The sequence below is a fragment of the Bidens hawaiensis genome, unplaced genomic scaffold, assembly GCF_021521415.1.
Source record: "Bidens hawaiensis isolate Kalapana, Puna unplaced genomic scaffold, B.hawaiensis_p1.1 tig00001717_1, whole genome shotgun sequence".
Lineage (NCBI taxonomy): Eukaryota > Viridiplantae > Streptophyta > Magnoliopsida > Asterales > Asteraceae > Bidens > Bidens hawaiensis.
The window spans coordinates 3179193-3203572 of NW_027491097.1; positions in this window are offsets into that span (position 1 = coordinate 3179193).

Consider the following 24380-nt stretch of genomic DNA (forward strand, 5'->3'; position numbering starts at 1 on the left):
ACCTCTGATAGGTTGCACCTGCATTTCTATGTCCAAAGGGCATAGCAATATAACAATAAATACCCGTGGGAGTCATGAAGGCGGTATCTTCCTGATATGAGGGCTCCATCTGGATTTGCTGAAATCCTGAGGATGCGTCCATAAATGTCAGCATCTCGTGGCCGGCTGTAGCATCTACTATCGAATCAATGTGTGGTATAGGGAATGGATCTTTAGGACAAGCTTTATTCAACTCTGTGAAATCTACACAAACTCTCCACTTGCCATTCTTTTTTCTGTACAACCACCACATTTGCTAGCCATCGTGGATATTGAACTTCCCTAATCATATTCGCCTTCAAGAGTCTTTCTACTTCCTCTTGAATGATTATGTTTCTTTCAGGTGCAAACTTTCTTCTCTTTTGGTTGATTGGCCTGAAAGAGTTATCAATTCCAAAATTATGTGTTATAATATCTTTGGAAATACCTGTCATATCTTCATGTTTCCATGCAAATGTTGACAGCCTCGACTTGAGGAAATCTAGCAATTTTGACTCAATATCCTCAGGAATGCTAGTTCCCATCAGCACTTTGAAATCGGTATCCTCGGGATAAGGAAGTATTTCTTTAATTTCTTGTTCCCTGGCCTCCATTATGCCTCGTGCTGGTTTCAATAATTGCTACACCTGCTGCGATTTGGCAGTACACTTCATAGAAGAGGTGTAGCAATTCTTTGCATCTTGTTGATCACTGATGATTTTCATAACTCCCCATGGACTTGGGAGTTTCACACATTGGTGATGAGTGGAGGGGACTGCTTCCATGTCATGTATCCAGGGCCTGCCTAATATAATATTGCAACAAGACAAACAGTCAATAACACAAAATTTTTGCATTTTATTTACCCCTTCGACATATACTGGAAGTTTTATCTCCCCAACAGTGTTCTTAGTATTTCCACTGAATCCAACCAATACTGAGGAACTTGGGACGATCTCATCTTCAGGAATATTCATCTTTTTTAATACGTCTAGTTGAATAATGTTGACAGAGCTTCCGCCATCTATGAGGATCCTTCACACATAATGGTTAGCCACATAAAAAGTTATTACCAGACTTTCGTGGTGAGGATCCTGAATATCAATTCTATCACTTTCATCGAAGGTTATGATTCTCTCTTGAGTGAGGAAGGATGTCTTCGTGGGTCTGTCAGCCATCTCTAACTTTCTTTGGTCAGCATATCTCTTTGCAGCAGAATAAGAGGTTCCACATATGTCGGATTCTCCGGATATGAACATGACAGTTTTTGCATCCGTTGGTGGAGGAGTCGGCTTTTGAGGAATTTTCTCGGGATCCTGCTCTTTTCCCTTCTTTCTTCCAAGTAGCTCTTTCAAGTGGCCCTTGCTGAGAATATAGCTGATCTCCCTTCTGAGTGCAATGCAATCATCAGTCAAGTGCCCAAAGTTTTTGTGGAAGGCACACCATTTTGAATTGTCTTTCCAGGCTCCTGGTCTCTCCATTTTCCTTGGCCACCTGGCTTTCTCACCTAAATTCTGCATGGCACACATTAATCCACCAATATCAACAGAAAAACAATATTCAGAAATTTTAGGATATTCTTCATCATTTTCCTCATCTACTGCATTAATCCTAGGGTTATCAGGCTTGTAGTAAGGTTTTGCTCGATATGATTTTCCCGGGGATTCGGATTTCCTTTTCATCTGATCATACTTCGGGATATCGACCTTAGGGTTTTTCTTGTCGTCTTCTAGCCTGATAAACCTCATAGCTCTGCTTCTTACTTCATCTAATGACCTGCATGGAGTCATAACGAGATCATCATAGAAAGAGGAGCCTTTTTCTACCCCAGCTTGAGAGCTTCTACTACTGAAGCTGGGTTTAGATTCGGGATTTTCAGCGACTCCTTACTAAACCTAGTAATAAAATCTCTCAAGGATTCCCCAGGATTCTGGGTAACCCTATAAAGATTACTTGTCATTTTCTCAAAAGTTTTACTGCAAGAAAACTGGTTATTAAACATGTTAACTAAATCAGAAAAACAATTGATAGTGTTATGAGGAATACTTAGTAACAATTTCATGGCTGCTCCACTCAAGGTAGACCCAAACCCTTTGCAAAGACATGCCTCTTTGATTTCCATAGGGATTGGATTGATCTCCATACGTTCTCTATATTGTGCGACATGTTCCTCAGGATCCGTTGAGACATCATATAGTTTCATATTTGGGGTTTGAAACCGTTTTGGGATCTGTACGTCGCTAAGATGGCACAAACCGGGATATCCTGTGACTATCAGTGGGAACTTTAGCTATGGGACGGATTACGCCGGTGGACGTTCGATATCATTTCCTTAAGTTTTTGTAATTCTCGGGCTAAACTCGAACTTATGCCTGCATCCTGCAAAAATCCTTGGTTAGCATTAAAAGGAATCGTATTGAAAGAGTTACCCTGATTGACATTCTGAGGAACTGTCTTGGCATTGTAGCTCGTATTCCCAAACATTGTATTTTCCGGGTTGGTAAACGTAGCAGTTGGAGCGCTAGTATGCATCGGGATAAAGTCTCCCTGGTGCACATCAGAGGATCCTAAGGGCTGCTAAGCTTGAGCTAATCCTGAAGATACCGCCTGCTGATAAGGACCAGTCTGATGGAACAATCCTGAGGATCCGGAGTGTTGGAACAATCCTGAGGATCCATAGTGTTGGAACAAGTCTGAGGATCCTGCATGTTGAAAAGGCCCAGCAGATGACGCATACGGCTATCCTTGAGACCCAGATAAGTGCAATCCCGCAGACCCCAAATGCTGGAAAGATGGGGGTCCAGAGTTGTACGCCGTGGTTGGCTCTGGATGCACCAATCCTGAGGATCCTGGAGGAGTGAAATCCAGAGATCTCGAGATTAGTGGTGTGAATTCTTCCGTCGGCTTCTTGGCTTTCTTGAAATCTTCCAGTTCCCTCACGAGCATCTGGTTAGTCTTGTTCTGGTGATCCATCTGTTCCTGTAGCCGTCTGTACAGAGACAGAAGGTCGTTGTTGGACACCACGACAGGATCCTAGGGAGATGGCCTTGTACCTGAGAACATAGGAGTAGCTAGTTTCTTCTGAGCATTGTCAGGCTTCTTCGGAATACCACCAGCAGGAGGGAGAGGCATAGGCAGCCTCGTTGAGGATTCTGAGGTTGCGGCAGAATAGGAAACAATATTGTGTTGGGAAGATATGTTATGTATATTGAGAGTAGGGTTTAGTTTGTGAGTGAATAATTATCAAAGCACCGTTTGCCCCACGTTGGACGCCAAATTGTTTCAGTCAAAAATTGGCAAAGCAACTTTTGATCAAATTAGTGCGTGAGGTGAAGTGCTTGTTGATAATATGATCGAACACAAAGATATGATTACGAGGGAAAAACCCTTGATTATGATAATCTACGTTTCGGTCAAGAGTTTGCGATGTAATCTTTAGTTGAATCACTCCGGTTAAAGATTATGAACTTAACTTTTGGTCGAATTAACGGTTGATTATTATGATCTCCGACACAAAAAACCCTCGGACGGTGAAAATTATCACCGTCAATCTTATTAATAATAAAATAGGTGGTTACAAATGGTGGAGCTGATAAGTGATCAAGAGCTAAGTGATACAATGATTACTAGTAGCTAAGCAAGTGAGTTGTGTGTGGCCTAATGATGTTATCAGCTCAATAAATAATAATACAAATGCTATCCCAAAATAACCAGAAAACCTAGAATATTTCCTTTAATTCGTTGCTTGCCCACGTTTCATTTGAGAAGTTCAAGCATTAGCCGTTGTAAGTCCACGTTCGTATTAGCATATTTAACACGTGATCTTATCTAAAAAACAAATAAAAATAATATAGGGCAATTGAATAAGTCAAAGTACCTTTCTCAGAATATCAGCGTTGACAGGATAACTCAAAATCCCTAAATCGTAGCTCATCCTGAGGATAAAAAATCTACACCCAACACTGAGGATCCTTGACCCTGACGGGATCTGACTAAAGATAACTGATCCAAGAACATATGCTAGGATAACTTATCCACAGTGTCAAATTTATCTGCACTAACAACAATCATGCATAGGAATCCACATAATTCATACACCATGGTGTATAGGGTGGATGAGACAAAGAACACAAGAAGATGATCGATTACATTAAGGTCACACTTGAAACGCTCTTACATCTATATTTTTCTGTTTTGAAACGTTATATTTTATTCAAATGACCAAAGTATTTTTGATGATATATGCTCATAATTTTTATATAATCATATCCAAAAAATTCCATAAATTTATTTTATCAAAGTCCTTTTTGAAATCATTAAAACATTGTTCTAGTAATATTTCAGTTTTGACATTAGATCTAGCCGTCAAAAAAAGAGGCATATCTTGTTCATACCTAATTAAAAAAGTTCAATACTGGATTCTCTGATAAACTTTATAGAAATAGGGTTCTAAAAATTATTTTACGCATTTTAATTCATTCATTCGTATGAATTCGCAATCAATATTTTATAAAACAATGAACATATTCATAACCTTTGATTTACATGGTTGTTTTAGCCTATTTAGGTTACGAATTTATAAAACTTTTCAAACTGAAAGTTGTTCAAAACATTCTAATTTAGTAGCCTGGAAAGTCTTGATTTATAATTAAAAATTTTGATATTATAAATATCTTAAACAAAACAGAACTGTTTCCTATCCAAAAACTGATTTTGTATTTCAACTTCCTTTTTGATCTTTTCCTTGTTTTTTTCTTTTCATTTATTCAATAGATTTTGTATTCCTTGCCATTAGCCTAAAACACATGTCTATACTTTGGTTTAGGGCTTCATGGCACCAACGTCAAATCCTTCCACTCACCAATCAATGTGAGTTTCTCAAATCCCTTTTTATGCTTTTACTTTTGGGGTAGCTTACATATCCTAACAAAATACTTAGTTTTACTTCGCTTCTTATATTCAAATTCAATTCGTTATCATGAACTTGTATGCTACAGGTACACTTATGAGAGGATGAATTGGTGAAAACATTAGAATTAGGATATTCAAATAATAGACAAAGTTGATGTTTGTTTTATTTTCTTCCCTTGTATTTGCTTACTTGAACACTTTTGTATTTGTATTTTAAATGAATTAATGATAATAATGTCACTTAATAATGTCACATGTGTTTTGAGAAATCCGTATGTCACACTTGGGTGTTTCCGTTTAAGATGGGGTGTTACAGAAAAGCAGACTTGACATCTAACTCATACTGTAGCATCTCATGTTTTGTCGGTATTTAAAGGAATTGAGTTTAATTAAATAATAAAAGATAAATGTAATTGTCTAAAGCATGAGGGGAATAAGTGTCATTAGATGAAAAGTTAAACATGAAGCCCTACTCTCTTCCTATAAATGTAGCCACCATCTCATTATATCCATCGTTCTTAACCCAAATTCTCGTTTTTGAGAGAACAACCCCCAAAGATCCGAAAATTCCCGGAGATCTAACAGTCAGATTGGTGTCAAATTTTAATTGAGTGTTCATGGCATATAAATGAAGATTTCCACCAGTCAGATCTTCGATCAGAGATAAAGAAGTATGGTTTTTATCAAGGAAAGCGTAACAACAAAAATAGAGTTTCTGATGTGCGAAAATATATATAAATAGTAAACACGAATTGCAACTAAGCTTTAAAAAAACAAACAATCTATCCTAGTTCACACAAACGGCATGTGTACCGGTCGCGTATAGCATAGATGAGGAAACTCCTGATATCGAAATCGAAGACACATGAGAACGGCTCAGATTATAAACCCTAATTCAAGTCCAACCTAATAATATTTAATTGATTTTATTATTTTTTATATTTAATTTTATACTAATTTAGCTAACTTACTTGGCTTAACGAAACTAACAAGAGAACTTAACGGAACTTAAAGGCACTAACGGAGCTCTCAAATATTGTGAACGGGAACCACCTAGGTAAGGTATCTTAATGACTATTAACGACGCTCGGGTGACCACGAACACATAAAACCGGGTTCTAAAGATTATCTTACTAGCCAATGATAAGGGAAAATATGTCCCCACGATCTGTTATACTAAAGAACCCTAAACAACCTCTAGAAAGAAGATAAAGCACGGTTGATTTTCTCAGTACCCTAATGATTTATTACTTGATCCGTATCAAAATCACAAACTCCTCTAAGGCTCGTAATCCTAACAAACCTAGGGAATAAGGGGTAATTCAAAATTAAAGATTAAATAACTTCACTTACAAATTAACCAAATCAACGGCTAGAAAACCGAACGAGGTCTCGCAACGGTTAATTAAATCGACTAACTAAAGAGATAAACCAACTCCTAATGTCTTGGTCAAACTAAAAGGAGATGAATTATTGATATAAAAAACTTTAACCAATCAAACTCTGCGGTGACGTCTACCGCAAACAACCAAAAACATCAAGCAATTAGTCTATCATGCAATCCTAAACCAAACTCGTAACTAATTCATGTAAAGATAAAATCACACGGGGTTTAAGTAATATAATATTGAACAACTCAATAGCAGTCATAGAATACAATCATAATAATATGAACTTGACAGTAAAAAAATCAATTATATGTTCATTAATCAACCCAAAACAATCGTCAAAACATCGTCAATCAACCAAACCTAGGTAGTTCTAACAGGTTTAGCTACTCATATTCAATGGCGAACAATAAAAGCATTAAAGAAAAACATCTCTTGATAGTTTAAAAACAAATAATTATACTTTAAGAATATAAACTGAAAATAATAACAAACCAAGAATTGTTATTCTTCAATCTTTGTTCCCAGTATGACATGTTGATGATGTATGCTCCTAACAAAAGCCAACAACCACAAATCACTTTGTAATAATACTATTCGATGTTGTGCTGCTGCTTCGCTACCAATGCAGGGGTTGAAGTTTTATTATTTTTTTTCTTTCTTGTACTTCTGCCACACACATATCTTTCTTGTAGATCTCAAAAACTTACGGCCATCCAAATTTGACAAAAACCAATTTGGTTTTTATATTAATTTTCTTTTTGATATCTCCTGCCGATCTCCAATATTATATCTTAGGGTTTTTATTTTTGTGTGTTATTAAATAATATGTATGAAAGGCTTAACATAAATGGGCTTTTTGGTTGGGCTTTACCCTGGTTCTTCAAACATTGATCAAAAAGGCCTTTTAAGTCTTGAAAAGCCAGGTTCTTTTTTTTCTCTTTAAAACTCGCGGCCTACACAAAATAATAAACTTTGTATGATCAAGTTAAAACAAGTTAAAAACATTATTTATTATATAAATAAGTAATAAAAAGATGATAAAATGGTACGAAAAAATAAGTGTGTTTTACAACACATCAAACATCCCCAAACTTAAGACTTTTTCATTCCTGAAAAAGAAATCTACACAGGATCATAACCAAGTGATAATAACAAACTCCCAGATTATTTAACATTACTAAAGCACAAGAAACAGCTCGACATATTGACCGCGATTGCCGATATTGTTGTCCACTTAAACCCAGCTACTAACCAATCAAGCCCCCTTTTCATTAATCGTTTTAAATCCAAAAATTAAGGCTACGCCTACCCCATCTCAGACAAAGAGAGCTAGGAAAACTAGAGTTGAAGCAAACTTGTTCGACAAATCACCATAAGCCAAGGACTCGTTGATGGTACTAATTAAATGTACTCGGTGAAATTTGATTGATAAATGGTCATGTGGAGGTCGTACGAGCTATTCCTAAATAATATTGGACTTTGTCCTACAGATTCCTAATTTGATATTTATTGAATAAGAACCTTCGAGCCCCAATAGTGTATCCTCAGAGTCACTATCCCCTTGGTAACACGTAAACTCTAAGTCCCGTCTAGTATGTGCATCTTTGGTCTCTTTTACGAACTTTGAGAATGCTTCTTTGGCATTTACAATACATAATTTTCTCACACTCATTTGCTTTCCGGAACAACTTTTCATAATAGACTTTCAAAACTTACATCTTCTTTTTTTGCTTTTATTTATATCACCCTAAAGTATATAACTATTTCTAAGCTCGTAAAAAAGATGGACATGTGGTGGTGTTCTGTTTTGACCGCATCTAAGTCTACCATCTCAAAGTTTTTAGATTCTAGTAATCCTCTCTAAGCATCGAAATTCGGTTTCACCGTTTTTCAAATTATTAGATATACAAAATTTGCTGGAGAGGGCTATCAAAGCTAGTTGGGCCAACCGACGCATCTCAAATCAGATATGCAAACCATCTCTTCTTTTATTATTATTATATATTTTTTAAAAGTTCCGAGAGCTTGTTAACACAACGGTAATAATATCATTTCATGCTTAACGTAGAAAAAAAAAGTTTTCAAGAAACATTTTTTTTTCTTTAAAACATTTTTTTTCTATTTTTATTTCTTTTATTATTATTTTTGTTTTCAAATTCTGTCGCCCCAGTCACTTTCAGTTTTCTCGTCAATGGCTATCCCGTATGTCTACATGTAAATAACGGGACCAAACATATACAAGTATATGTCCCTCAAACTTGAGAAGCCGACATAATTTTCAACGAAAGAGTGCGAAAATGTTATTATTAAAATTTTTATTTTTATTTATTTATTAAAAAATTTTAAAAAAAATAAATTCTACAACTAAGTAAAATAAACTCCCATCCCCACACTTGAACTATGAATCTTCCTCGATGAGCATTAGGAAAAGAAATAAAAATAAAATAAACTAGAAATAAATGCAAATAATAAAATAAAAGAGCGTATTACTCCGCTGGTTTATGTGCATATTTTCATAATATGTGAATCAACGACCGTATAGCATTTCATTCACGGCCGTATCATCGGGAGAATAGTTCCAATACGCCAACCAGAGCTATCATGCAAAAAGATGTAACCTATACTGAGCAAAATCGCTTGAATATAGCGTCGTATACAACTAAAATAAAGATAAGTAATAAACATATTTTTGTATTTTTATGATTTTTATAATTTTTTATTTTTTTTTTGGATTTTGTTGGTTTTTTTTCATATTTTTTTATAAATTTTCTTTTATTTTGAATAAAGACATATAGAATACTCTCAAAATCATCGACTCGAATGGAGATTGAGTATGAGAGACTTCAATTGGGAGGATCCTTAAAAAAATAAAAAGAATAAAAAAAACAGATAAATCAAAAACTCGAGCTGCCTCCCGAGAGCGCTTGGTTTAATGGGTCCTAAGATTGACCCCACTCTCACGTCTAACCCAAAGATCCCGTCAGGCGCAAAACCCAGCCTTCCTCCATGCTCGCCTCCTCACCAATGTAGTGCTTCAGAAGGTGACCATTAACTTTGAAACTCCCATTCTTGTATTCAATTTCTACCGCTCCATACGGGAAGACTTCCTTAATTGTGGATGGTCCATACCATCGGGATTTAAGCTTTCCCGAAAATAATTTAAGTTGAGAATTAAACAAAAGTACGGCGTCCCCGCACTTGAACTGTTTATCACCTATCAACTTCCTGTCATGCACCTCTTTGGTCTTCAACTTATAATTATATGAGTGTGCATAGGCATGATCGCGGAGTTCCTCTAACTCATGTATCTGATGGAAACGGTTATCTCCAACAATCGAAAAATCAAAGTTAACTATTTGAAGCGCCCAAGAAGTAGGGTGCTCCAACTCAACAGGCAGATGATAGGCTTTCCCACAAATCATCCGAAACGGTGTGGAACCAGTTGGAGTTTTGTATAATGTACGGAAATCCCACAAAGCATCATCTAATTTATCGTACCAATCCTTTCGGTTTAGCCCAACCGTCTTCTCAGGGATGCGTTTAACGCCCCGATTACTCACCTCCACCTGTCCACTTGTCTGTGGGTGGTAGGCAGCCGCAAGCTGATGGGTGACCCCATAGCGTTGCAACGCCTTCTCCGTCTGCGCGTTGCATAAGTGAGTACCTCGATCGCTGACCAAGGCTTCGGTACACCAAAATGAGAGAAAAGATTTTTCAGAAATCTCACTAAAACTCGGGCGTCGTTAGTGGGCAACACTTTGACTTCGACCCACTTGGAGACGTAATCAACTGCCACGAGTATGTACTTATTCCCTCTAAAAGACTGGAACGGACCCATAAAATCAATACCTCAAATGTCAACAACCTTGCTAACCTGTATAGCATTCTGGGGCATCTCTTTTCGGGATGAGATGTTACCAACACGCTGCCATCGGTCACAGCATTTAACGAACGCATGAGCATCTTTGAAAATCGAAGGCCAATAGAATCCTGAAGTGAAGACCTTCTTAGCAGTAAGAGCAGCACCATGGTGACCTCCTGTCTGTTCCTCATGACAGTGGCTCAAATTCTGCCACCCCTCTTGAACATCCACACACCTCCTCACCAGCTGATTAACACCTATATGAAAAAGAAACATGTCATCCCAGATGTAGAACTTTACGTCAGCAAAGAATTTCTTGTTTTGCTGATGAGACATTCTCTTAGGGAGGGAACCATAAACGAGGAAGCTAGCTATATCGGCGAACCACGGGTAGCCGTCATCCTGGGCTTTGAAAAACATAATATTCTCTATCGGGAAATGGTCATTGATGTTGACCCTAGCATCTCCAGTATCGGCTCTCATAAGACGTGACAAGTGATCGGCCGCTACATTATCAGCCCCCTTTTTTCACGGATTTCGATATTAAACTCATAAAGCAGCAGGATCTATCGGATATAACGAAGCTGTGCATCCTGCTTGCGGAAAAGATAACGAATGGCAGCGTGATCCGTGTAGACGACTGTTTTGGATAAAACAAGATAGGGCCTGAACTTATCAAATGCAAACACCACAGCTAACAACTCTTTCTCGGTGGTAGTGTAATTCTCCTAAGCACTGTTTAGGGTCTGGCTCACATAGTATATTGGGTGGAAGTGCTTCTCCTTCCGCTGTCCAAGCACGGATCCAACGGCATAGTCGCTCGCGTCGCACATCAAAACGAATGGAAAAGACCAGTCTGGAGCAATCATGATCGGGGCGTTAACGAGTTTGTCTTTTAGAAGATCAAATGCCTCGATACAATGTTCAGAGAAGACAAATGGAGCGTCATTCTCTAGTAGCTTGGTCATCGGTCTCGCAATTTTTGAGAAATCTTTAATAAACCGGCGATAGAAACCTGCATGACCTAAGAAGCTACGGATGGATCTTACGGAAGTGGGTGGAGGAAGATTAGAATGGTTTCAATTTTAGCTCGATTGACCTCGATCCACGCACTAGAGATCCTATGTCCTAAGAAGATCCCATTGCATACTATGAAGTGGCACTTCTCCCAGTTGAGGACTAGGTTGGTGTCGACGTAAAGATCCATCATTGTATCTTCCGATAAAGGTTGGAGAGACAATGATCGAAAGAATTCCCGAAAACAGAAAAATCATCCATGAAGACCTCCATGGAATCCTCGATCATGTCATGAAAGATCGCCACCATACATCGATGGAAAGTAGCTGGAGCATTACAGAGTCCAAAGGGCATACGTTTATAGGGAAACGTGTCGTAGGGGCAGGTGTATGTGGTTTTCTCCTGATTTGGGATAGATCTGGATTTGGAAATACTAAGAGAAACCATCCAGAAAGAAATAGTACTGCTAACCCGCCAAACGCTCAAGCATCTGATCAATGAAGGGCAGAGAAATATGATCTTTCCTAGTGGCATAGTTCAGTCCGCGGTAGTCGATGCAGACCCTCCAACAGGTTACTGTCCTAGTGGGAATAAGCGTGTTCCATTCATTGGTGATGACAGTCATGCCACTCTTCTTGTGAACCACTTGGACCGAACTCACCCAGGCACTATCAGAGATGGGAAAATGATCCCAGCATCAAGGAGTTTGATGATTTCTTTCTTGACGACCTCTAGCATTTTCTGATTAAGCTTCCGTTGAGGCTGAACGACGGATTTGAAATTATCCTCCATGAGGATTTTATGAGTGTAGAACGAGGGATTAATCCCTTTGATGCCGATAATATTCCATGCTATCGCCTCCGTGTGTGCTTTTTGTACCTTCAACAACTTCAACTTCTCGACCTCCGTCAAGGACGACGCGATGATGACAGGTAGGTTCCTCTCCTCGTCTAGAAATGCATACTCCAAATGAGCGGGTAGATCTTTAAGTTCTAAGGATGGAGAGGGCTCTCAACGAAAGGTCGGTCCCTCGGATCGTCTCGCACGATCTAAACAGCTGACTCTGAATATAGGGGTGGTGACACGGTGTCATCCATCAATGGTTGGGCGGTAATGGCAACCATCTCGACCTTTGAAATCTCCCTATTGAGAATATGTGGGTCCAAGGTAGGTCCTCCACAGATGTCAGTGAAAAACTCCCGAACATGCGATACGATGGTGTCAACGAAATACAGGGAGTCGTCTGCCAACTTGGGGTGCTTACGTGACTGTCTTACGTCAAAGGTGACGTTATCAACCCCAACTTTCAGAATACATTTTCCCTTACTGATTTCAATCAACGACTGTGCGGTGGCAAGGAATGGTCGGCCTAAAATGAGTGGGACACTATCATCCTCATTCATACCCAGAATGACAAGGTCCACCGGGAAGATGAACTTGTCGATACGGATAAGCATGTTCTCGACGACCCCTCGCGGGTATTTCACAGAACGATCAGCAAGATGAATACACATTCGGGTTGGCCTCGGTTCGCCAAGACCCTACTTACTTAACACAGAATACGGCATGAGATTGATGCTGGCCCCAAGGTCGGCCAAAGTATGTCGAACAGTATCGCCACCTAAGATGCGGGGAATAGTAAAACACCCAGGATCGGCCATCTTTTCAGGCAACTGGCTCTGCAACACTACAGAACACTCAGCACTCAACGGAATAGAAGAGACCTCAGCTAGCTTCTCCTTATTGGAAAGAATATCCTTGAGGAATTTAGCATATTTGGGCATCTGAGTGAGTGCCTCAAAGAAAGAATGTTCAAGTGAAGCTGTTTGAGAAGTTCAAGGAACTTGGAGTTTTGCTCCATGTTCCTGTCTGATTGGAGTCTCTCAGGATAAGGCAATTTGGGTTTGTAGACTCTTACAAGTGGGTTAGATGATGATGAAGGTTTATCAGCTGGCTTCGTACTTGCTGGAATACTCTGCTGGTGTGCTCCAGGCGAAGGAGGCTCCATCTGGATCTCCTCGTCCACCTGCTCCTCTACATCGACTTTAGGTGTGACAAGAACTCTCAAAGGATCAGCCTCTCTTTCTCTTCTTGCACCCCTCCTAGTAGTCACTACTTTGGCAAACCCTCTCGAATTTTTCTCAGTATTACTTGGTAGTGAACCTGGTGCTATCTCGGATAACTGGCTGGCAATCTCTCTGGCGTGACGCTTAATATTAGCTAGAAACGTGGCTTGGTTCTTCAGCATAGCATCGTGTTCCGCAAATTTTGCCTCATTTGTCACTCGGTTCCTCTCATCTCGCTTCAGCAGCTCAGCCATCATCTCCTCCAGTGAGGATTTCTTCTCCTCTCTCCCCACTTGTTTCGAACTCTCATGAACAGAACTCCCCTGCCCGAATAGACTATCTCGACGTTGGTTTTGTTTGGGTTTGGTAGCCACTAGCTTGTCCCCCTCGACAGTTATTCTGATTTCTCCAGCCAGTATTTCGGCCAAAGGCGGGGTTTTGATATCTCAAGGGGTTGTTGACGAAGTCAACTTCCTCCTGATTGCTACCCGACTTAACAGGACATTCAATGGTGTCCTGAACCCCTCTGTCAACCTCACACTCCGCGACGCTCTTAACGGTAAGATCTCTAACGAGTTTGTTCAAAGCATCAATCTTCGCCTGCACACTAGTGTTCGAATCGACCTGAAGTGCTCCTCTCGATGACGTGGAAGAACTTCTGTCCCCGTGCCCCTCGTAGCTCGCTACTAAATCATCAAAAAGGACGACACACTCATCGGGATCTTTATTCTTGAGTGGCTCCATTGTAGAATTTCTCGATGAGCATCCGCTTATCTAAACCATGATGAGGACAGCTAAGAAGGAGGTCCTTAAATCTTTCCCAAACATCCCCAAAAGACTCGTCGGACCTCATGCGGAAAGAACGAATCTCCTCACGGAGTCGAGCGGATTTAGATGGCGGAAAGAATTTGGTCATAAATTTCTCTTGACTGCCCGCCCAAGTGGTGATGGATCCAGCATGTAGTGACTTCAGGCATTTTATAGTCTTTGCCAGCAAGTGAGAAGGGAAAAAGAAGGAGATAGATGGCTTCATCGTTCATGTTGCCGATATAATAAAAAATTTAGATATTATAAATATCTTAAACAAAACAGAAGTATTTCCTATCCAAAAACTGATTTTGTATTACAACTTCCTTTTTGATCTTTTCATTGTTTATATCTTATCATTTATTCAATAGATTTAGTATTCCTTGCCATTAGCCTAAATCACATGTCTAAACTTTGGTTTAGGTCTTCATGGCACCAACATCCAATCCTTCCACTCGCTAATCAACGTGAGTTTCTCACATCCCTTTTTATGCTTTTACTTTAGGGGTAGCTTACATATCCTAATAAAATACTTAGTTTTACTTCGCTTCTTATATTCAAATTACAATTTGTTATCATGAACTTGTGTGTTTACTTGCTTAATTCCTCAAAGATTACGTGCTCATGGTTTCCTCAATAAGTATTATCATACGCCCCCCTTGCACTCATGACCTTGTTGTTATGAGTGGAAAAGGGACCCCCGATCTGAGTACATAGGTTGTTACCAATTGGAAAATACATTGTTTGCGCTATTACTACACTAAGTTTCATGGAATTGTATTATTTTTAAGTATTTTAATCAAACTTGTGTGAACTCACCAACTATTCAGTTAGTTGACTTTATTTTATATATATGCTACATGTACACTTACGAGAGGATGAATTGGTGAAAACACTAGAATTAGGATATTCAAATAATAGACAAAGTTGATGTTTGTTTTATTTTCTTCCTTTGTATTAGTTTACTTGAACACTTGTGTATTTGTATTTTAAATGAATTAATGATAATAATGTCTCTTAGTAGTGTCACGTGTGTTTTGAGCAATCCGTATGTCACACTCTGGTGTTTCTGTTAAAGATGGTGTGTTACAGAAAAGCAGACTTGACATCTAATTGATACTGTAGCATCCCAAGTTTCGTCGGTATTTAAAGGAATTGAGTTTAATTAAATTATAAATGTAAAATGTAATTTTCTAAAGTATGAGCGGAATAAGTGTCATGAGATGAAAACTTAGACATGAAACCCTCTTTTCCTATAAATGTAGACACCATCTCATTATATACATCCTAGCCTCCAAACTCTCGATTTTGAGAGAACAACCCACAAAGATCCGACAATTCCCGGAGATCTAACCGTCAGATCGGTGTCAAATTTTAACTGAGTGTTCATGGCATATAAATGAAGATTTCCACTAGTCGAATCTTCGATCAAAGATCGAGAAGTCTGGTTTTAATCAAGGAAACCATATCTACAAAAATGGAGTCTCTGATGTACGAATATACTTATAAATAGTAAACACGAATTGCAGCTGAGCTTTAAATAAACCAAACAATCTACCCAAGTTCACACAAACGGCAAGTGTACTGGTCGCGTATAGCAAAGATGAGGAAAGTCCGGATATCGAACTCGAAGACACGTGAGAACGGCTCAGATTATAAACCTTAATCCAAGTCCTACCTAATAATATTTAATTGATTTTATTATTTTTTTATATTTTATTTTATATTAATTTAGCTAACTTACTTGGCTTAACGAAACTAACAAGAAAACCTAACGGAACTTAACGACACTACTGAGCTCTCAAATATAGTGAACGAGAACCACCTAGGTAAGGTATCTTAACGACTATTAGCGACGCTCGGGTGACAACGAACACATAAAACCGGGTTCTAAAGATTATCTAACTAGACAATGATTAGAGAAAATAGGTCCTCACGGTCACTTTTACTAAAGCCCTCTAAAAATGTCTAGAAACAAGATAAAGCACGGTTGATTTCTAAGTACCCTAATGATTTATTACTTGGTCCATATGAAAATCACAAACTCCTCTAAGGCTCGTAATTCTAACAAACCTAGGGAATAAGGGGTAATTCAATATTAAAGATTGAATAACTTAACTTACAAATTAACCTAATCAACGGCTAGAAAACCAAACGAGGTCTCACAAAGGTTAACTAAATCGATTAGACCGAAGAGATAAACCGAATCCTAATGTCTTGGTCCAACTAAAAGGAGATGAACTATTGAAATTAACAACTTTAACCAATCAAACCCTGCGGTGAAGTCTACTGCAAACAACCAAAAACACCAAGTAATTAGTGTATCATGCAATCCTAAACGGAACACGAAACTAATTCATGTAAAGATAAAATCACACGGGGTTTAAGTAATATAATATTGAATAACTCAATAGCAGTCATAGAATAAAATCATAATAATATGAACTTCACAATAAAAAACTCAATTATATGTTCGTTAACCAACCCAAAACAATCATCAAAACATTGTCAATCAACCAAACCTAGGTAGTTCTAACATCTCTTGAAAGTTTAAAAACAAATAATTATACTTTAGGAATATAAACTGAAAATAATAACGAACCAAGAATTGTTAATCTTCAATCTTTGTTCCCAATATGACTCGTTGATGATGTATGCTCCAAACAAAAGTCAACAACCACAAATCACTTTTGTAATAATACTAATCGATGTTGTCCTGTTGCTTCATTACCAATGCAAGGGTTGATGATTTATTATTTTTTTCTTTCTTGTACTTCTGTCGCACAGACCCTCAAAAAACCTCAATACAAGGAATAATATATATCTTTCTTGTAGCTCTCAAAAACTTACGGCCATCCAAGTTTGACAAAAACCAAGTTGGTTTGTATATTATTTTTCTTTTTGATCTCTCCTGCCGATCTTCAATATTATATCTTAGGGCTTTTATTTTTGTGTGTTATTAAATAATATGTATGAAAGGCTTAACATAAATGGGCTTTTGGGTCTTGAAAAACCCGGTTCTTTTTTTTTCTCATTAAAACCCGCAATCTGCACAAAATAATAAACTTTGTAAGATCAAGTTAAAACCATTATTAATTATATAAATAAGTAATAAAAAGATGATAAAATGGTACGGAAAAATAAGTGTGTTTGTAACACATCAGTTTCCAACAACTGTTGTCGAAGACAAGATGATGGATTTGTAGATCGGGGCGAGACGGTTCCGTGGCCGCTTGATTCACTCAATTCTGAGTTCGTTTGATATGGTTTTGGTCTATTCGAGTGATTTCGAACATAAGCCACAAAGGTACATTTTTGTTAAAAAGGTTTACTTTTCATGTACGGATTTGCATGAAAATTGGTAGGATGATAGAGCGGGCCACGATTAATATAAAGTAATGTACTTGTGAGTAAATGGGTTAGTTGGTTCGTTTCAGGTAAAATGAGTAGTGTTCGGTTCGTGAAAAGGACGTGTAAACAAAGTCGGTTTTGCATAAAAGTTGGTAGGATTGTAAATCGAACTTTATTATGTGAGAAATATATAAAGTTGAACAAAACAAGTTGTTTGGAATGAAACGGGTAAAACGGGTGACTTTTGGACCTAGTTAAAGTACGAAAATGAACTTGTTATGGCTCATAACTCGGTTGATCATTAAAACGGGCATAACCAGATGAAAAGATGTAATTAGGAAGATAAGATACGAAAAACCATGTTCGAATCTAATTGAAGAGTAACTGAATCGAACTGAAAAGTAATCGAATCGAATTGACAAAGTAATCGAATCGAATTGATAAAGTATCGAATCAAATGGTCAATTGATTAGAACTGTCATTCGATTAGAACGGTCATTCGATTAGAACGGTCATTCGAATAGAACTGTCATTCGATTAGAATTGTGATTCGATTAGAATGGTGATTCGATTAGAATGATGATTCGATTATATGATATTGCTAGAGGTAGTTAACTGATACTTATAATTATTACATAGTTAGCCTTGCACAACCAAGGAGGGGTACTACTGTTAACTTAAAGAAGCACAAGAAACATGTGAGTTTCTAGCACCATTTTCTTGTTATGTTTTTGGGGTTGTGAGCATAGTCGACGTTATTAGTTAATACACTTACCTTAAGTGGTAAGTGTATGCTATGTAATTCCTTTATGAATGATATATGAATGACATAGAAAAGATTAAGAGTATGTATGAAAGCATATAAATATAAATATAAAGAAAGTAATGTGTAGTTTTATGCTAAGAGGGTGATAGACCCTAATAATATATGTGAAAAGAGGGTGACAAAACCTAATAATATTGTGAAAAAGGATGGCAGACCCTAATAATATCTGTGAAGAAGGGTGGCATACACTAATAATATCTGTGAAAGAGGGTGACAGACCTTAATAATATATGTGCGGTTGTAGGGCGAAACAAGAAAGTATGAAAGAAATAAATTACGAAAGTATGAAAGTATAAACTAAGAATGTACATACGTACGTACATACATACCTATGTATGTATGTATGTATGTTTGTATGTATGTATGTGTGTGTGTGTGTATGTGTGTGTGTGTGTATGTATGTATGTATGTATGTATGTATGTATGTATGTATGTAAAGGCAAAGGTGCAGTGCCTTCCTGGCATATGTTGTCAAAGCTACACCCGAGACGAAAGAAGTGATAGATGCTCATGTAGTGTGCGACTATCCAGAAGTGTTTCATGAGGACCTTCCAAGGTTACCACTGGAACGATGAGTAGAATTCTCTTTAGAAGTAATACCACGAGCACAACCCGTAGCGAAGGCAACTTACCGACTGGTGCCATCCGAGATGAAATAGATAATGTCCCAACTTCAAGAACCCCTCAAAAAAGGTGTTTTAATGATGAGTGTCCCCTGTGGGGTGTGCTGGTGATATTTATGAAGAAGAAAGATGTAAGTTAGAGAATGTGTATAGGTTAATGTTAGCTGGACATGCTTACGGAATGGCGATCTTTTTGATTAGTTACAAGGTACAAGTTACTCGTGATGTCGTTTGGATTAATGAATGCTCCAGAGGCATTTATGATTATGATGAATATGGTATGTCATCTGATGCTGGACAAATCTATCATTGCCTTATTGGCGATAGTTTTGATTTACTCAAGGAATAAGTTCGACCAAGCCAAACACTTGAGAGAAGTGTTGGGAACACTGAAGAAAGAGAAGATGTATTCTAAGTTTTCGAAGTATACCATCTATACATATCCTAAAAGTGTGATGTATTTCTTCAAGCGGAAGGGATGGAACATGAGGCAGAGGAGATGGATGGAGCTGATAAAGGATTATGAGTGTGAAATCAAGTAAAATCCCGGTGAGGCTAATATGGTTGCTGATGCAATCAACCGTAAAAGTGAAGAAGTTATCGCAATAATTAAGTTGTGTAAAGTAGTTAGCACTTCGAATTTCATGAGCAAGATCCATGAGGCGCGGTAGAAGTTATAAAGGGTGAGAGCAAGATGAAAAAGGAATGAATTTTTAGGTTACACCGAGATTTGGAAGAGAATACTTATGATGCAAAAATCTGATTTGGTCACCTGAGGATTCCATGTCATGTAGATCTTCAAGACCAAATCCTAGATATTGCTCATAAGTATAGAAAATCAGTTCACATCGAGGTTTCGAAATGAAAGAATTCGGTTACAATGAAGGCATATACTGATGAAAGTAAAACCCTTAAGTAGAAGTTAAGTGAAGGTGAGTTCATGGTATGTGACAACTGTGGGAGGACAGGATACTTATGTGGAGCCGAAAGTCACACCGTAAGAGGATGCTAAAAACCAAGGACATAAGATAGAAAGACATGCAAGGAAAGTGTAGATATGGTTTAGTTATGAGTGTCAAAACATGCTCGGAAAGGAAGTCGGTTAATATAAATACTTACGATATATCAGGCATCTTGATATGCAGCAGCAGACAACAATGGATTCATAGGACAAGTTGAGACTTGATTAGTCAAGAAAACGAAGATGTATCATCATGGATTTCATGATCAAGCTACCTTAGACAGCTATAACTCATGAACCCTACATGTTGATGCAAAGCTGAGAATGAAATAAGGTTTAAGTGGTGACTTAAGGAGTTCTCCAACAAGTTATGCAATTGATGTGCTCAAGAATTGCAAGAAGTGTTCTACCATAAGGAATGGACAAAGGGATTTCAAGAAATAATCCTTAAGGAGAAACTAGAAATATTTCCTTATGTTTTGAACGTATTGCAAATTAGTATATTGCTAATGGTTATAATTGAAAAGAAGGGTCATTTAGTGCTAAGTATTATGATATTAAGTGCAATGTTTCTATTCGAAGAACAAGAAATAAAAGCATGCTTAACGAAATGATGGGACTTGCTAAGTATAGATAAGGAAGCGTATCATCGAGAACTTCACGGATAAGGTATCGTGGACTGCTAAAACTAATTAACATCACTCGATGATTGTGAGACAAAGGATAAACCGGTAAGTTAGGAAGCTAAAGAAAGGATATGGATACAAGAAGTATTCCTTTTACCAGAACTAATCAGGTTTCAAGGATGAAACCTCTTATAAGGTGGGTAGACTTGTAACATCCCAAGTTTCGTCGGTATTTAAAGAAATTGAGTTTAAGTAAATTATAAAGGATAAATGTAATTATCTAATGTATCAGGGGAATAGTGTCATTAGATGAAAAGTTAAATATGAAACGTTACTCCCTTCCTATAAATGTAGCCACCATCTTATTATATTCATCCTAGCCTCCAAACTCCTTCTTAACCCAATTCACGTTTTTGAGAATACAACCCACAAAGATCCGACGATTTCCGAAGATCTAACAGTCGGATCGGTCTCAAATTTTAACCAAGTGTTCATGGCATATAAATGAATATTTTTACAAGTCGGATCTTCAATCAGAGTTTGGGAAGTCTGGTTTTTATCAAGAAACCGTAACAGCAAAAATAGAGTTTCCTGGCAGCTGTTTGGGTTCTCCAGCTACTTTAGCGGTAGTTTCCAGTGACAGCGAGATGATGGATTTGTAGATCGGGGGAGAGGTGGTTCCGTGGCCGCTTGATTCACTCAATTTGAAGTTCGTTTGATATAATTTTGGTCTCTTCGATTTATTTGGAACATAAACCTCAAAGGTTTCTTTTCGTGTACAGATATGCATGAAAATTTGTAGGATGATAGAACGGGCCACGATTATTGATAAAGTAATGAATTTTTGAGTAAACAGGTTAGTTGGTTAGTATCCGGTAAAACGAGTAGTGTTCAGTTCGTGAAAAGGACGTGTAAACAAAATCGGTTTTGCATGAAACTTGGTAAGATTGTAAATCGAACCCTATTGTGTGAGAAAAACGTAAACTTGAACATAAACAAGTTTATTCGAATGAAATGGGTAAAACGGATGATGTTTGGGCCAAGTTAAAGTACGAAACGAACTTTATATGGCTCATAACTCGTTTGATCATTAAAACGGGCATAACGGGATGAAAACATGTAATTGGGAAGAAAAGATACGAAAAACCATGTTCGAATCGAATTGAAGAGTAGTCGAATTGAATTGAAAATTCATCGAATCGAATTGAAAAGTAATCTAATTGAATTGATAAAGTAATCGAATCGAATTGAAAAGTAATCTAATTGAATTGATAAAGTAACCGAATCGAATTGATAAAGTAACAATTAGTCATGCACAACTAAGGAAGGGTATTACAGTTAACTCTAAGAAGCACAAGACACATGTGAGCTTTTAGCTCCTTTTCCTTGTTATGTTTTCTGGGTTGTGTGCATACTCGATGTGATTAGTTAATACACTTACCTTAATTGGTACGTGTATGATAAGTGATACTTTTATGAATGATGTATGAATGATATAGAAAACATTAAGAGTATGTATGAAAGTATATAAATATAAATATAAAAAAAGTAATGTATGGTTGTATGGTAAGAGGGTAGCAAACCATAATAATATATGTGAAAGGAGGGTGGCAGACCCTAATAATATCTATGAAGGAGGGTGGCAGACCCTAATAATATCTGTGAATGAGGGTGGCAGACCCTAATAATATCCATGATGAAGGGTCGCAGACCCTAATAATATATGTGAGGTTATAGGGTGAAAGGCTCTTTAAAATGTAGATATAATTATGTATGTTTAAGTAAGCAAAAACAAGAAAGTATGAAAGTATGTAAGAATGTAAGTATGAAAGTATAAAGTATGTATGTATGTATTGTTGGGCTCTAACAAGATTATTAAAAGTCATATAAACCCATTTATATGAAAAACGCAACGGATAATTATGTTCTAAATCTTGTTAATTAAATGAATATAAAACCGATTTTATATGCAAAACCCAAACCCCGGATCCTTATACGAATTTGCATGCTTACCAATATAACCAACCATAGGGTGTTTATGTAATATACCATCAAGAGTCCAAGAAAATGAAGGAAATGAAGATATGAATGGCGAGTCTTCAAAATAGAAGAACCTCAAGCTGGTATATCATTCAAGCTTCCAACAAACACTCTTGTTATGCTAGGATTTACACTTGAAAACTCTTCCTTGTTTTTCTTCTCTTTGGCCGAAATTAGAGTGAAAGAAGAGAGAGTTTTCTTGCTTCTTGTGTGTGAGAGAGATAGAAATGGGTGCAACTAATGCACCTCTCAAGACCACCAATGGATTCTAATGCATGTCTTGGAACAAATAAAACAATTAAGTGAGGAGAGAGAGAGGGAAAAGGGGCGGCCCATATGGGTTACCACCCAATTTCAAACTCAAGTAATCTTTATTATTTACTTATGTTATGTCATAACATAACATGCAAAATTCATTATGTTTTGCATGTTGTTATTTAACCAACTCAAATAACATAGTATATGCAAAATGAAAAATGTAGTAAGTCTTCCATATTGTTATTTAAGCAACTTAAATAACATTACAAGTAACATGAAAAATGTAAAATCTCTCATAACATAAATTATCCATATAATTTATTTATTTCACAAGTGCAAATATTTAGAAACCCAATTTCCAAATATTCTAAGTTTTTATATTTATTTGTTAGATCATATCTCAAATAAATATCGCGGTGTTTGTCTAGCTTGTTATTGGGTATGACCCCACTTGGATTATAAAGTACTAACCATATTAACTCTAACATGTATCTTGGGCAGACCGATTTCAACTATCTCCCACTTGCGCAAGCTACATAGAAGATTGATGCAAGTAGCTAATACCGCCAAACAACGGTTTACTACCCCCTAATACGTATGACGAAGTGTCATTCAATAACATCATCACCTTAAGTCCCTCACTTGATATGATTTAGGTGAATCTATCATTTATCATTTTCCCACATATGTCATGTCAAATCTAGAGACACAGAGTGGTCATTCTCTGTTGATTTAACTTAGCAGGCCTTAGACATCTTACTCTCAACGAATAAGTGGGACAAATCCCCTTTTGACTACATACATCTCTCACAATCACCTCGTACCATACCTGATCTTCGCCTAATGTACCGTCATGTTTCATAGCAGCGAAGAACTAAGTCAAAGCATAATATTTGGTGAATATCAAGACCCAATATGTATCTCATGTCGGAGGATAGTATGATATTCACCTTTACTCAAGTTTACTTATGATCAATAACAAGGATTCCATGTAGTAACATTTGAGGGCGGGTCAGTCCAATATTTATATCCCATAAATATCTATGAACCTTGGCAGCAACCCTTGCTCTATATTAATACCTTATGAGTATCCACCAATCCAAGTTCATAATAGTCTTACTTTCATATTTGTTCCCACAAATATGAACGACTACAGAAATTTAGAATAATTAACGTATTCAAGGATTTAATCATGCTAAAATGGAACATAACTCAAAATGTCATTATCATAAACCATAATCATATGAATGAGCCAAAATAACAATTGATCCGATATCCAAATACAAAATAGATTAAATCCAATCACTAGAATATCAAAGTCCTAAGGCACGAGTATGGCCCTCATGCTTTGGCCTTTCAAGGTGATTCGTGAGTTGATCCGCAGTGTTTTGATCGGTGTGAACGTCATGAATACATATCTTTCCTTTTTCAACTTCATCCCTTTTTCGTAATTGAATATCCGCTCAAGGTGCTTTGTCTTTTGATGTTCAAGGGGTTCCACGATTTGAGCAATCGCACCCTCGTTATCACCAAAAATATCTAGAGGGCCTTGAATGGTACAAACTACCCCAAGGTCGGCAATGAACTTCCTTATCCATGCAGCTTCTTGAGCTGCCAATGAGG